We start from the raw sequence: 12,969 nt of genomic DNA, 5'->3' as shown, positions 1-12,969 counted from the left end.
ATATGACAGAATTTTACATATATGGGGGTAAATAAATAGGCTTTTATACACAGCACCCTAGACACTTGGATGCAGTTTATTCTGTTCCATAGGCTTCCCAGGTGGTGCTAGTGGTAAAGAACTCGCTTGCCAATGCAGGAGACAGAAGAAATGCGGGTTTGGGAAGATCCCCTGCAGGAGGGTGTGGCAACTCACTCCTACAGTATTCTTGCCTGAAGAATCTCATGGACAGAGGATCCTGGCGGGCTATAGTTCACAGGGTCTCAAAGAGTTGGACACGACTGAAGCCAGCGAGCGATTTTGTCCAATATTTAAAATTATATAAAGTGAAAGTGAAAGTCACTCAGTCGTGTCTGACTCTTTGAGACCCCATGGACTATACAGTCTGTGGAATTCTCCAGGCCAGAATACTAGAGTGCGTAGCTGTTCCCTTCTCCAGGGGATCTTCCCAATCCAGGGATTGAATCCAGGTCTCCCACATTGCAGACAGATTCTTTACCAGCTGAGCCACAAGCCCAAAAAATATAAGAAGGTTGTAAATATCCAGTGTAATTCTTTTGTTTTCTGAATTCTCCCACTGGGGAGAATTGGAGAGTGTTTATCATAATTGAGGTCCAAGTAAGTGAGTTTAAGTCCTGAGTGACCAAAATTATTCCTAGCTTTATCTGTATACATTGATGTATAAGGGTCTGTGTGTGTGTGTCTGTCTGTCTCAAGGGCACAGAAAAAGACACACACAGAAATGGAGATGAGTCAGTAGCCAGGCTGACATCAGAGAGAGGTGAAGCAAAGTAAGGAAATACATACCTGATTTGAAAAATACTGATGCCTTCATGGGGGTTTGACATGTGGGCTGGTTTAAAGATAAAAATTCTCTTGGCTCCATAGATGCAGCAAAAACTTCCTTTGGGGAAAAGGATGATAGGAAAAGGTTAGGCTATTTTATTACTTTAGAAAAGTATGAGGTCAGAGAGCACAGAGCCAAATTTTTCTAAATCTGCTCAAAATCTTGACTGTCAGTCCATTTCCACTTATACAGTCATCCACTTCTAATTATTATCATCATAGAAATATAATAATAACAGGAACATATAAAATTGTTTTCATTTCACTGATAAGAAAGGTTCCATTCAAAGTCATGGGATTTCTTAGAACTAAAGATTTATAATACCTAGCTAGCTATAGAATATGCAATGGCTGTTTCTGTGTTATTTACCCAACAGAACCAATATTTCACAAAATGTGTTTAGACCAATATTATCCAAGTAAAATTAATGACAGGAAAGTACCATGAGACATTTTTAACAGCTGCTTATAATGTCACAAACACCCTTTTTTTTTTTTAAAGAGGAAACAATATTCAATATACTTGAATAGCACAGTTTGATTTTCTCAATGACCCTATGAGGTTTGAATGAAATGTACATATGTATGTATCAGGAAAGGAACCAGAATAAGCCCCAGGTTCTTTAAGGAGATGGAAACTAAATACAGGGAATTAAAAGCTTACAAAATAATTGGAAAGGCTAGAGATGGAGGCTGTGTGCTCCAGATCACCGCAGAGCTGACCTATTAGGGGACTTCTACTTCTGCTTCAGTCAGAAAGGTGAGGAATCCAGAAGTCACTACAGAATGTGAGTTCACAAATGCCTGCTGTAGCTACAATTAAGGAATAAGGAAACTGCCACTGCTGCCACAACAGCCTCTCAAAACCCATGAAATGTAGAACTTGGATGCTGGACCCCATCACACGGAAGTCATGTCTTTGCCATCTTACTTATTAGCAGAAAACAATACAAGCAGCAGGAAGATGACCTCCACTTGACTTCTGCCTTCTAAATCTCAACTGGTGCATCTAATTGGTTGAACATCATTTGTATCTGCAACTTTAATTGCGCAGGAATCTGGGAAGTGCAATTTTTAGCCTTTGAGCTACTGCAGTCCAGGGATGCACACTACAAAGTGGGGAATGGTTGCCAACCAGTTACATCCACCTCTTGCGATTCAGAGGCTTTCGAAATTTCTCATCCAAGGTCACAGAACTAGCGAGTGCTGGAGCAGTAAATGTGAGTTCAGAGATTTTGGCCACTTGCCCAGTGCTCTTTCCACTACATCAGTCTCTAGCACTGATTACTCTCTGAAGACATTTGCCAAAGGAGACATATTTTCAAATCTTGTGCTAATTATATTTTTCAATGAAGCATTAATTCAGGCATCTGTGAATATTGTTACCTTTTAGTCTTATGTCAAATCTAGTTCTTCTTCCAAACTCAGACTTAATCTTATTTTACAGTACTTACAGTTAAACCAACACTGCAAGGGTTTAATACCTTTGAGTATTTTTCTCAGCAGGCTTGCTGCTTAATCCATTTAATGTCAGAACAACACAAACCTTCTTATTAAAATGGGGGAAAGGACATCATTAGAGTACATTAGTGGCTTTCTTTCTACTGGGTAAAACAGCCAATCTGGCAATATTTGTCCCTTATCTTTATTTGTTTGCATTTTCTGCTAACAGTGCCAGGAAAACATTTAAAAGGAAAAAACTTGGGATACTAAATTCTCTTGAATTTTAACCATGCATAAAAGAAAAACAGAAGGATGAAACTTCACTTTGAGAAATCTTCCTAAGTGTATACTTCAATATTAAAATAAAAATATGCAAGATACAATAAAATATTTGGATAAATTGAAAAATTTTAATGTATCTCTAATATCTCATTAATATAAATATAATCACAACTTTCATCCCACATGCTTTTTAAACCAACTTTGGGAACATTTTTTATATGTACATTTAATGATTGCGGTACAGGCACTTCTTATCTATACATTAAAATACCAATTACTAGATGGTGTCTATTTAGACATCTCTGTTTAGGTTTATTAATAATACTGTGTTACAGTTAAAAGAAGGGGTTAAATTCATGGTACTACATAAAAAACCTAGTTCTTGAAAAGTTAGCATTCAGCTCTGAGTTATTCAAGAAAAAATGAGTCGAAGTTTGCATTTTCAATCTTTCATATGCTTTTTATATACTGTCAAAACACTCCAGCTGGATTTAGATTGGTATTTTTACTAACGCAGGTGTATGTTTTGGTGGTGGTGGTAGAGGTGCTTTGCTTCAAGAATCATGCAAAAAATGACATAAATCTGAGATCACAAAATCTTAGTTTAAATGAGGAAATATGGAAAAACACGGTATCTAATAAATATTTTTAAAGTCCTATTTCCTGAAGAAATTAGATAAGAATTGTTTACACTATAAAATAGCCAGTTGGCATTTCATTAAGTACCAATGTACTCCAAAACAATTACTGATTTCCATGCTTTTTTTCTGAAACCCATTTGCTTTATGTTATTATTTTATAGACCCAGATAACCAGAATGGATTCAACTTAAAGCAGGGAGGTAAAGAGTAAGATGTATCCAAAAGCTGGGAATAAATTGAATCCTTCTAACCTATTCCCTCCTCGCCACTGTAAAGGCAGATGGCAACTCCATCTAGGTTCAGGCAGGAAAGAAGCTCAACTAAAGTTTAAGTTTTACAAGGGAAATTCTTTCACCCTGCCTTAGGAGGGAAGGGTGGAGAACCCACTGTTACACAGGACACTCCACCCTCAGCAACATCCCCTTGATTAATTATGTAACCAGATCTCCTTTATCAGTATCTACTTACCAGTCAGGTAATGGCAGATGTTTCTGATGCTTGCTATAGACTTTGCTTTAGGAGGGTTCTATGAACCCTCACATCATTGCATAGCATTAATGTGAGAAGATTCAACTTGGGGTGCAAGTTAACATTTTTCCCAAAAGATTTTTAAAGCAATTAGTTTATGAGACTGAAGCGCTTACTGCGCTAACGAGGCACCTAGCAATTAGTTTAGCATACGTCTTACACATATAAATCCTGACTTCCGATGCATTATACAGTTTTATGCAGGTCAGGCAGTATATGCAAAAAAGTATATAAAGAAGAAATTTCTTGTCTTGTGCAGTACAAGAACAAATGAAAAATATTTGTAAGGTAATGGAAGCTACTAGCAGTTTAGTATATGTAAGTAGCTAGTGGATACAGCAAAATGAATAATTTGATGTTAGCTTAAAGCAGCTAAATTCTCGAAAGGCACAGTAACTACTGTACAGATACATTCTTCAATCTGTGGATGCTGCAAAATGGGGACATGGGCTTTTAAGTTTGTTCTCAAAACAGAGAAGTGCAGAAATTTCATTGGAGTCTTCTTTCGCTTATCTTCCATCTGTTTCCTGGAATATCAAGGGCTCGAGCAAATTTAATGTCAGACATGAGTCTTGGACTGTAAAATATAAAACTTCATAACTTTTTCATAATCAAATTTTACATTCATAAGAATAAAAGACCCAGCAAGCAAAAGGCAAAATCTGAACCTAATACATGTTAATATTTTTACAAATGACATTTTTTCAAAAAATCTTAACATTTCTGACAACAAAGCATTATTCCTAAGTAAATAGAAATAATATTGATGAACAGCAGATTATTCCTACATGTTATTTTAGTTTCCTTATCAGTGTTCAGGTTAGCATTAACTGAAAAGGTGTTACTTTTTTCTTGCTTCTGATTACGACATTGTATAAATATCCAAGCAAGGGAAGAGGGCATTAAGCATTTAGAAATAGCCCTTAGATGTTTATATCTGTTCTTTTGTCTTAGAGTCAAAGCAGGCGATTTATAAACAGATTATTTTTTAAGAAATGAATCAAGCTAGTTCACAGTGAGATAAAATGTATTTTTTGACTGGAATAGAGGTCACAAGACCTGAATTCTTGGCTGATGAGCAGGCCACTTTATCTTGCTGGCCCTGAGGTTTTTCATCTGTTAGTTAAAGGTTTAGCTATGCCAAAGATTCCCAAATTTTTCCTGTTCATGGCTCTCTTAGTGTCTCAGAAATGTTTTCATGTTATGGAGGCTAAAAGATATACCTATTATAACAACTCCATTTATTAAGTAGTTAGGTCTGAACTTATTATGTATATCTGTCCTAACTACTTAGTTGCTATTTCACAGAACAACGCACGTACATTTTTTTCTAAATTTTGTTATATTCTTAACAGTATGTGCATGCGTGTTGGGTACTTTACATCTTTCTGAAAACTTTGAATTGAATAGGAAACCAGTACCTTCATTTCCTGTTCCACAGTCATTTTCCCATGGTTCTTGAGTGTTATAGCAGCAGCTTACAAAACTCTTGTCTCACAGGATGTCATCAAAAGGACTGAGTACAGTTTCAAGTTAAAGTTCTAAGCTAATTGAAGCTAGTGTCTTGCATACTGTCGAGCTGATGTCACTTTGTTGGCCTTGAAAATTTTAAATATCCCATGAGGGTGCCTCTTTGACTTTGTGTGATGCCCTTGGGGTGCTTCAATACACAGTTTGTGAAGGATGGTCTATACTCTCTTAAATATTTAATGTAACTAACAATATGTGATCTGAGATGTAGAAACAGAGAATGAGTGGAATAGATCATTCCGAAGACCTGGGTTAAGAAGCTGCAGGACTGAAGAGAAGGTAAAAATAGTAACAAATGTCTGCATGGGGCACACATTCCCTCCCCATGTCACCTACAAAATGCTTACATTTGCCTCACAATTCAGCTCAAAATTCCTCAGGGCAACCTCCCTTAAGCAAGTCAAATTAACCTATTCAGAGTAATCATTTCATACCACCTCTCAGAGCAGCAATTATACATTTATTTGTATAACTACTTGATGAATTCTTCTCTCTCTAGTTAGAATTAAGTTCTAAGAGGCTAGGAATATGTCTGGTATCAGCACTGTATCCCACAGTCCAGTATATTATAGGAGCTAAAACCTTGCTGGATGAAATGAATAAGTGCACATACTCTGACAGAATAAGGTTAGCATTCAATTATTAATTCTAAAACAGCTGCTTTTTAGAATTTAGAATCTAGAATTTAGAATCTAAAATAGCATTCCTAAAACTTTCTTTTTCTCATAATATTTATCAGGGAAAGGGAACCCATACACATAAAGCTACATTGGAAACCTCAGAAACTAATCTCATCTAAACTAAGTAAAAGCATAGCCTTGCCTTGGATAAGACAGTCAAATATTCATAAACTCCTATAGGCAAAATAATTTTACAAGAAAATTTCTTTTTTTTGCAAGGTGTGGTTTTATTTTATTATTAAATTATTTTTTATTGGAGCATAGTTGATTTACACTGTTGTGTTAATCTCAGGGGTACGGTAAAGTGAGTCATATATATATATATATGATTCATATGAATCATATATATCATATGAATCATATATATATATATATATATGGATCATATGTATATCTCTCTCTCTCCACTCTTTTCAAGGTTTTTTTTTCCATATAGGCCATTACAGACCCTTGAGTAGAGTTCTCTGTGCTATAGAGTAGATCCTTATTATCTGTTTTATATATATTTAATAGTAGTGTATATATGTCGATCCCAATCTCCCAATTTATCCTTCCTCTCTTTCCTTTTTAGTAGCTGCAAGTTTCTTTTATATATGTTATTCTCTATGTTTTGTAATCAGGTTCATTTATACCCTTTTCTTTAGATTCCACATATAAGCAATGTCATACAATAGTTGTCTTTCTCTGACTTACTTCACTCAGTATGCCAATTTCTAGGCCCATCCATGTTGCTGCCAATGGCACTATTTCATTTTTTATGGCTGAGTAGTATTCCACTGTATATGTGTACCACGTCTTATTCATTCATTCCTCCGTCAGTGGACATCTAGGTTGCTTCCATGTCCTGGCTATTGTACACAGTGCTGCAGTGAACATTAGGGTACATGTATCTGTTTGAATTATGGTTTTCTCCAAATATATGTCCAGGAGTGGGACTGCTGAATCATATGGTTACTCTATTTTTCGTTTTTTTAAGGAGCCTCCATACTGTTCTCCAGTGGCTATATCAGTTTACTTTTCCAACAACAGTATAGGAGGGGTCTCTTTTCTCCACACCCACTCCAGCATTTATTGTTTGTAACTTTTTTGATAATGGCCATTCTGAGTGGTGTGATGTGATACCTCATTCTAGTTTTGATGTGCATTTCTCTAATACTTAGTGGGGATTCCCAGGTGGTGCTAGTGGTAAAGAACCTACCTGCCAGTGCAGGAGACATAAAGATGTGGGTTTGATCCCTGGGTCAGGAAGATCCCCTGGAGGAGGGCATGGCAACCCACTCCAGTATTCTTTCCTGGAGAATCCCATGGACAGAGGAAACTGGTGGGCTACAGTCCATGGGGTTGCAAAGAGTCAGACACAACTGAAGGGACTTAGCACGCACACAATACTTAGTGATGTTGACCATTTTTTCATATGCCTCTTGGCCATCTGTATTGTCTTCTTTGGAGAAATGTCTAGATCTTTTGCCCATTTTTTTTATTGGATTGTTTGTTTTTTGATATTGAACTGCATGCATGATTTGTATACTTGAGTGATTACTGTCTTGTCAGTTGCTTCATTTGCAAATATTTTTTCCCATTCCATGGGTTGTCTTTCCATATTGTTTATGGATTCATATGCTGTGCAAAGCTTTTAAGTCTAGTTAGGTCCCATTTGTTTGTTTTTGTTTTATCTTCATTACTCTTAGGAGATGGATCAAAAATATCTGCTGAGATTTCTGTCAGAGAATGTTCTGCCTGTGTTGTCCCCTAAGAGTTTTATAGTATTTGGTCTTACATTTAGGTCTGTAATCCATTTTGAGTTATTTTTGTGTAAGGTATTAGAGAGTGTTCTAATCTCATTCTTTTTTAAAAACTTTATTTATTTTTGGCTATGCTAGGTGCTCTGTTGCCACACGTGGGCTTTCTCTAGTTTCTGTGAGCAGAGGCCACTCTCTGAGTTGCAGTGTGCGGGCTTCTCATTGCAGCGGCTTCTGTCTTGTGGAGCACAGGCTCAGTAGTTTGGTGCCTGGGCTTAGCTGTCCTGCCTTGGACCATCTGCGGAACCTTCCTGGACTAGGGGCTGAACCTGCGTCCCCTGCATTGGCAGACGGATTCTTAACCACTGGACCATTAGGGAAGTTCTAATTTCATTCTTTTACATGCTGCTGCCTAGTTTTCCCAGAACTGCTTATTGAAGAGATTGTCTTTCCTCATTTGTATATTCTTGCCTGCTTTGTCATAGATAAGGTTCCCACAGGTTCATAGTGTACCTGACTTTCTATCCTATTCTGTTGATCTGTATTTAGTTTTGTGGTAGAAAAAGTTATATTACTTCGTAAAAGTTGCTCACATACAAAATTTCAAAATCTTATCAAAGGTCCAGACCACACTTTGAGAAACATGTTCTACAGTAGTGATATCAGAAGTAGAAAAGTGATAGTTTCTGGAAAATGGCAACTTATTTTTTTAATGACACTCTACTACAAAGCCTGATTTTATTGACATATTAAGCACAAATTTTAAGGGAAGTGCATGATGTCACTATTGAAATGAATTCTGAAAATCTTATTAATATTCTATTTTCATCCTGGTATAAAAATCAACTACTGAAGTCAAACAGAATCCTAAAGTGAACAGAAAGTAAGGATATGGGTGTAGGACAAAGTAAAATAGTGAACAACTGCATTAAATAACTATAACTTAAAAAAAAGGTGGACTTTAAAAAAAATAGTAAATTAAGATTGATTCATTGATTTTGTGCATTCAGTACATCTGTTTTCTGAAAAGTGCTTTAAGATACAGCATTGGTAAATTATGTTTTGTTATGCATTTCTCACCCTTAAAGTTTTTAGGCAAAGAGATTATTTGATTATACTTTATACATTTTTAGGCAGCATGACTATGGGTAAAAATACAGAGACGGGGAAATAAAAGAGAAGGTAAGATAAAGATGGTCGATCTTGTGCTGGAATTGCTAATCCGTAAACAGCAAACTCCCCTGTATGCACTGTCTTCTTTGGGAACTTGTTTCATCTTTTCCCTTAAACTAAAAGCTAGCTCTTCCCAAAGCTATCATCTCCCAAATAGTATGTTTATTTTCTCTCATCACATATTCAAGATATAGAGTTGATGTCCCCATAGTGCCCTATTGCCACATCCTGGATCACTTTTACTTTATAGTCTTGTAAAATTAAAAAAAAAAAAAAACACATAAACTATCAACCACAAAAGACATCTGTACCTTTGGAGGTCATGCTAGAAATCCCTCCTCATTACACCTTCTTTATCTTTCTGATCCAAAATTTCCAGCCTATTCTATCTCACCCACCACCCTTCTGTCCCCCAGCTCCGGTACATTAATGTTTCTTAAACTTTATGTACATTTCACTTACCTGGGAGATCTTGTTAGAGTCAGATTTTGAGTCAGTAAGGACACCCAGAGACTGCATTTCTTATAACCTCATTGTGAACCACTCTGAAGAGTTAGGACTAGAGGAGCTGTTTCTGCTGTTGTTTAAACTACAGTAGTAATCCTCACTCCCCTCTTCTGCTTTAGCATTCTTTCCTTTCTTCCTTTACTATTTTCAGCATCTAATCTTCTTAGTGTTTTTTGTCTTTTTTACACAATTTCAATCTTTCTCTCACCTCTTTCTCATCTGCTTAAATATCACCCACTTAAAAAAAAAAAAAATCCTAATTTAACCCTTTACTCCCCCTAGCTGCCATCCTAGGTCTCTATCACAGACTTTTTTTTTTTTTAAAGAATTGTCTGTTTGCTTATATCACTTCTTCATCTCCAATTCAGTTCTGTTCCCCTTCCATCTGATTTGTAGGTCCATCAGCCCACCAACAGTGTTCACTAAAGTCACAAAATTACCCCATGGTAGGAAGCCAAAAAGGACATTTCAGTTCTCATCTTATTTGAAGCTCTCAACAGCATTCAGTTCTGTGAACCACCACAACATTTTTCCACTTTGGCCTCCATGACAAGACAGTCTCTTTATTCTCCTGTTAACATTCTGGAAACTCTTTTTTAGACAGTTTTACAGGACCACCATCTTCTATGCAGTTATTAGATATTACAAACTGAAATTCCTTGGGGTCCCGTCTTCCTTTTCTAGCATATATCCACACCCTACAACCTTCATAATCTCTTGTCACTTAAATGCAGATGACTTCTGAATTGATATCTCCAGCTCATAATCTTTGAGTTACAAACCTATATATGCTGTGGCCTCCTTGACACCTTAGATAGCTCAGAGCCACCTCAACTATAAGTGATCCAAGCTAAATTAATAATTTCCCACCATTACATGCCATCTTCACATAGCCTGACGCATAGTCCAAAAAATGTTGTTTTTGACACATCTTCTTTCTTCAGTGTCATATGTCCATCCATTCCATCTTTTAAGATCTCCTTGAATTCTATGGAACCTATTCACTTTTTTCCATCTACATTATCACCTCCACCCTTGTATCAAAAATTACCATCTATTGGCTGGGCTACTGTAAATGGCTTCCTATGGAATATCATTTCCATTGCATTCTGCTCCTACCTCTTTCACACCCTGAAGATATGGTGATATTTTGAAGGATAAATTTGATCATCTATGCCTGTCGCCCCTGCTCATCTTGAACTTGCTTTAGTCCCTCATACAACTTGCCAGGCTCCTTCCATTAAAGGGTTGTTGCTTGTACTGTTTCATTGACTTTCAGTGTCTTCCCCTCTTTTCTTCTAAGACTTTATTCATCGGACTTCAACTCCACCATCATGATTTTGGGAAATCTACCTTTGTTTCAATGACTATGTCAAATTTCTCTACTAGGAGACCATACTTAATCATGTGCTTCTCCATTACAATATTCCTGGAGAGCATGGTGGTGGTGGTGGTTTAGTCGCTAAGTTGTGTCCGACTCTGTGACCCCATGGACTGTAGCCCACCAGGCTCCTCTGTCCATGGGATTTTCCAGGCAAGAATACTGGAGTGGGTTGCTGTTTTGTTCTCCAGGGGGTCTTCCCCACCCAGGAATCAAATCCAGGTCTCCTTCATTGCAGGCAGATTCTGGACTGACTAAGCTAGGAGGAAAGCACACCATATTTGAGTAGGAATCTCAAATGATAAAGCATTTGAGTTGGGCAACTTTTGTGTTATTATTGAAGAATAACTTGGCAGAAGATGAATTAGGGATGTTGCAATACACAAAATTTAATAGTATTTGTTGGAATATTTAGATGTAAGTTGTAGAAGAGTTGAAGATATTTCATAGGGTTGATAGGAGAATGGTTGAGTACATGACAGCGAGGTTTCAGCTAAAGAAAACAATATTCAATTTATTGATGTTTTGAATATGAGGTAACAAACTCACCAGATAGAAATGGCTTGATGACATTTTGAAATGTAGGAATGGACATGGTACAAGATTTCATCTAGACTTCTTGGTCTGATTGCCCTTCTCCTGACAAGCAAAACATACTCCCGTGTTTACTATTCTGGTTAAAGGCACAGAAGGAGTCAGAAATCTTGCAGGTACTTGAGATTGCTCTCTCTTGTTTGTCTATTTCCTTATTATCTGCCTTTTTTTTCCTTCCATCCCACTGTCACTTCCCTGGACTTTCACCTGGACTACTTCAACAACTCCCTAACTACTCTCTCTGCATCCAGTCCTTCTCTCCTGTAATCCAGTTTGCACTGTCATTTAAAACTTCCAAAACACCAGAATGTCACTTGCCTGCTGTGGATCCTTCAAAGGTTTCCACTTACTGCAGAATAAAATCTAGACTCTTGATCAGGCTTTATGATTTGACCCTAGATTCCTGGATTTCACTTCCAGCTCCTCTCTCCAGCTATACCAGACTGCTTATTCTTAAATGCCCCCTGCTGCCTGCCTGCCTTCCCACCTTCCTGAAATCAGACTATAGAGTAACAGTTATTCTGACTGGGGAAAAGATACTATACTGTCTTGTACAGAGACAAAAACCAAACTCAAAAACACAAGAAGACGCCTAGCCTTCAAGTTCAACTCAGATGTGGCCTCCTGAAGCCTTCTCCCCTAGGAAGATTTATAGTTCCACTGGTTATTTGCCAGCTCACTTTTATTCTTAGCCAAAAGTTAGCTGACTCACTGTCTCTTGCAAAGGTGAGTTTAAGCTCACTACTTGGCATTCCTTTCCTTGAGGTTGTCTAATTACAAAGAGTTTGGCTACACATAATTTGTTGTCACATGTCTTTCTGGGCTGGAAACGTGTTCACAGATTCCTCCCCTTGACCTCAAGAAGATGGCTACTGGAGGGGGTGGGGGTGGTCGGTCACTACGCCTTACGTCATCACGTGCCGGGAGGGTGGGGCCCTCAAGGGAAATATAGCGAAGGGCGGGGCCAAGTAGGATGGGGCGGGGCTATGAGGGGCGGGGCGGGGCCGGAGAGGGGTCGGGGGCGCTTCTACTCTTCAGCCGGTGCAAGCAGCAGCGGGAGGCATCGCCGGGCGAGTCCACTTGACGCTAGGTTCCGAGAGCGTGACTGGGACCACCGGCTCAGACCAGAGGTAGCCGCATAGCCAAGCGGAAGCTGGTGGCACCCGGAGCGGCGGCCGCAGTCCGAGCTCCGCAGGCGGGAAGCACCCGGGATCGGGGAAGTCCCGGGAGCAGCGCAGCGCGGTGGCGCCTCCCTCACCCAAGGGGCCGCAGCGACGGTCACGGGGCGCGCCGCCACAGCGAGCGACCCAGGCCGGGATTTCAAACAGGCAGCCCAGGCTCCTCCTCCATTCGCGCCGCCTCACCTGCGGGCAGCGCGGCGCCGCCTCTGCTGGTACTGACGGCACCTGCGCCTCCAGTGTCCCCGGTCTCCGCCCCTCGCCCCCCGGCGCCAGGCCCGGGGCGCGCACCTGGACGTGCGGGGCTGCAGGAGCCGCGCGGCTCCTAGGGTGCTGTGTCTCCGCCATCGCCCCGGGAGGGCGCAGGTGGAGCAGCCGCGGCTACGTGGAACCCCGTCCCAGTTGCCGCCGGGTCCCGGGGACAGGGCGGTCCGCGCCCGGGAGGAG

The 12,969-nt window shown here is 39.3% G+C and overlaps 1 long non-coding RNA gene across 1 annotated transcript in view; it reads right to left on the bottom strand.

The window, feature by feature from the left end:
* The window catches only part of LOC139036021 (uncharacterized), a 33,516-nt gene extending 27,647 nt beyond the window's left edge, over positions 1–5,869 (bottom strand). Inside the window, exons 1-2 of the long non-coding RNA XR_011488705.1 lie at positions 5,162–5,869; positions 808–904 (exon numbers count right to left, since the gene is read on the bottom strand). This is a non-coding gene — a long non-coding RNA (uncharacterized lncRNA). The remainder of the gene's footprint in view (positions 1–807; positions 905–5,161) is intronic.
* Between the last annotated feature and the right edge of the window lie 7,100 nt (positions 5,870–12,969).

The sequence above is a fragment of the Odocoileus virginianus genome, chromosome 1, assembly GCF_023699985.2.
Source record: "Odocoileus virginianus isolate 20LAN1187 ecotype Illinois chromosome 1, Ovbor_1.2, whole genome shotgun sequence".
Lineage (NCBI taxonomy): Eukaryota > Metazoa > Chordata > Mammalia > Artiodactyla > Cervidae > Odocoileus > Odocoileus virginianus.
The sequence above is the reverse complement of the archived record's forward strand: the minus strand, read 5'-3'. Positions and strand labels throughout refer to the sequence as shown.